The sequence below is a fragment of the Phaenicophaeus curvirostris genome, chromosome 16 (assembly GCF_032191515.1).
Source record: "Phaenicophaeus curvirostris isolate KB17595 chromosome 16, BPBGC_Pcur_1.0, whole genome shotgun sequence".
Taxonomy (NCBI): Eukaryota; Metazoa; Chordata; class Aves; order Cuculiformes; family Cuculidae; genus Phaenicophaeus; species Phaenicophaeus curvirostris.
The window spans coordinates 7,417,658-7,421,245 of NC_091407.1; positions in this window are offsets into that span (position 1 = coordinate 7,417,658).

Consider the following 3,588-nt stretch of genomic DNA (forward strand, 5'->3'; position numbering starts at 1 on the left):
AAATCCTCTCAAGGTCCCAGCACTACCACCCTAAAATAACTGAGTAACAAGACCCGGATTAACCCTTCCTTCCCCCTCTAAAAGACCCCCCCAAGCTGAAATCACCCACTAACTGCTCCTTTGTTCATTTCCCGACCGGAGCCACCCAGCAACAAGACAAAAATCCACCAGCCAGTGGAAAGCAGCTGGTCTAAGTTCAAGCCAAACAGCCTCAGCTTGCACAAGCTACGGCTTTAGCACAGGCCAGGCTGGGAAGGCTGTGCCTGCATCATTAACAAAATCCCGAGCAAATGCTCCCTGTGGCATCCAACCAGCTCTCCAGGGCTGAAAATTGTGCCCAGGAGCGTATTCTTCCCCAGCTTCTCCTTGCCAGGGTGCCTTTCGCCGCAGACACCAATGTGCTTGCGTCCCACGCTGGCCTGGATTAACTGCCTCTTTTATTGCTGCCAATTACTGGCAGTAAAGATGCCGCGGGGATGGAGTGTGCAAGATGGGTTACCACCTTCCCAGACCTAATGCCATAAAGCTTTGCAGGCTGCAGCAGCAGCTTCAGGTCCCCGTGGAGCGGGGGGATCAGCCCACAGCCCCCCTACCCTGCTTCCCTGCCCACCCCTCAGCTGGATGCTGCAAACAGTGTTGCAGGGAGAGTTGTATCCCAAGCTCTAGCACAGAGCAGGGGCCAATGATGTGATGTCCATCCATGGTGACCTGGAGACCTTCCCACACGGGTGGGAGCGGAGGTAGCGCAGGGCTGCGGGCGGCAGACCACACTCAGCTGCTGCTGAATGCTCTGAGGCTTCACACTGTGAGAAGAATGAGCAGATAATAGGATTTTCCGTCTCTTCAAAGGGCGTGCGAGCCAGGGCCCGGCACTGTGCGGCACCCTGGGACGAGCCACCAGGAAGATCCCACACCTCCTGGCCAACACTGCAGCCACAGGGATGCTCCCAGCCGCAGAGCAGCCGCCTGTGCACAAACCTGAGTCCCGGGAGGGCATGATGCTTGCGGGCACCTCCTGCACCAAGGGGTTTAGCACTGCTAAAGGGGAGGTAGGGGATGCCAAACCCTGTCGCTGCCATGCCAGGAGCCAAGGGAAAGTTTGGCTGCTTCCACCAGCTGCTTCGACACGGCACGGTTTTGCCAGGAACAGCTGCTCTGCTGCAAAAAGCAAACGGGAAAGCAGACAGCAGGCTTTCCACTTCATGCTTATAACAGCCAGGGCACGCACACGTCGCCACACCGAAGGCACGAAACACTCCCACCTCCCCTCTGCACACACACACTGGCAGAGCAGCTGCCCCCAGCGAGCCCGGGGTCCCTCGGCCCCCGACCACCACTCAGGGGCAGCCAAGGGACCATCTGGAGGCTCATTTGAAGAGCTCCCACGTCCCCGCATCCCTGCTCCGTTTCTCCTCGGATGGCTTATCAGCAGTGACTTTCCCAACAGCAATCGATAGAAAACATTTTATCGCCTTCCCAGGCGGCAGGATCCTTGGAGTGGGTCTGATTTCTGTTTCTATGGTGACATCTTCCGGGCTTATGAAAGATCTTGCCTTTCTTGGTTGTTGTTGGGTGGTGGAGATGGGAGGTGGAGGGGGGCTGGTGTTATATTTTTTTGTTGTTGTAGGTTTTGCCTTTTTTTCTTTCTTTTTTTTTTAATACCGGTTTTAATACCATTTTCAGTGTAACAAGGAAGCCGCCAGCCAGACAAACGCGATGCCCGCAGCTGACTCGCAGCACTGCTGCTCGCTGGGAGGGGCCCCAGGGCAGCTTTCATCCCCGAAACATGCCACAGCCTCTGAAACCCTATTGAGGCTCAAATGCACGTTTGCTCGGCCAGAGCTGTGTCCCTCCTTCCTTCTCTCCTTTCTCCCTTCCCACCCCTCCAGGCTTCTCCTGCCAAGCCTGGAAAAAGCCACTCGGCCACACAGCAGGGATGGCCTCAAGCACAAGTGACTGCTTGGGGCGCTTTGTAGCGCAGATTATTTTGCTCCTTGGCTCTGCTCCCTCCTCCTTCCCTTTCCTATTTTCCTCCCTCTGTCTGCTTTGGAGAAGGAGGAGGGGGTTGCCACGCATCCCCCCCTCCACCAGCCCCTGCTCCACCTGCTCTGGGACCCGACCAAAGGGGTGAGGAGATGCCAAGGGGTTGACTTTGTATCCCTGGGACATGATTGCTTGACACCTCCTGCATGCAAATGGGCAGGCGCTTTTTGCTGAGTTATCTGCACCTGAGGATCTAACTGCCTGCCTAATTAATGTCTGCGTGGTTCCTTCTCATTAGAGCTCACTTTACCCCATGAATGGCCTTGCCTCCTGCTGCCTGCCCCTGCCGAAACAGCCCACGTGCTCCAGCTGGAAGCCATCCACCTGGACACACATTCTTCTGGGAGCTCAAGAGATGGATGGATGGGTGGGTGGATGGATGGATGGATGGATGGATGGGTGGGTGGGTGGATGGGTGGGGGGGTGGATGACCTCTCGCATGCAGAGCTGCCCTGCGCTGATGCATTTAGCAAAGTAACCCCCAGCTCCTTGGCCCTTGTGGCTCAGGGATGCGAAAGGGATCTCCCAAAGGAGCTTGAGTCCATGTCCTTAATGCAAAGGGAACAGATGCCTGGCTGAGATAGACATATCCCAGGCTCCAGCTTCCTGAAAGCCTGATTGCATTCAGCAAGCGGCAACCCAGAGAGGTCAAGCGATGCAAGGGAGCCAACGGTCCCATGCACCTCCCGGTGCAACAGTGGTCGTGCCGCCCAACCTGGGATGTGCTCCGAGGGCTGGTGCAAGAGCAGGGGGACCTGTGCAGAGCAGCTGGGAAGGCCAAGATGCTGTTGACAGCTTCAGTCCAGGTTGCCAGAGGCGGGTTTGAAAGGCTTTGCCATCTTGGCCATGCTCTGCCTGTACCTTTCTTGTAGAGATCTTAGTTAATGTTTCTCAGCGGCACAGCCTCCTACCTGCACACAAATAAGTAAACAAAATAAAACAGGTTGCTTCCTTTTGTTTTATAATGCGAAACTCCAAAGCTCAGAAGGCTGGAGCCATGTCCTGGTGTTCAGAAGAATCAGGGGGCTAGTCCTTGCATTGGGCACAGACCCAGAGCACTTAAAAGCAAGGGCAGGAATGGCTGATGCAGACCTGCCATCACCTTACCCAGCAAAGAGAAATGCACCGCCTGTGACACAGATCAAACCCCCCTGCATATTTCATCTCAACACAATGCCCTTATCTTTGACCCAAAATAAAAATTATTCCTTGCTCAGCAATCTCAAAATACAAAATGATCTGCGTGTGAATTAATGCCACATATCAATCAACTTCAAATGCAAATCCACTGAGCATTTATCCCTAATTTTACCATAAAAGGATGGTTGCACGCCAAGCACCTCACTCAACATTATTCTAGGGAACAGCAGTTATGATCAGCAAATCTTCCCCTGCCCATTGACAAATACTTGGATCATCAGCCTCTCCTAATGGAAACAATCTGGCTGGTTCCTAAGAAAGGGCAAAGCACAGAGGCCAAGAAAGAGAGCAGCACCTTCTCTTCTCTTCTCTTCTCTTCTCTTCTCTTCTCTTCTCTTCTCTTCT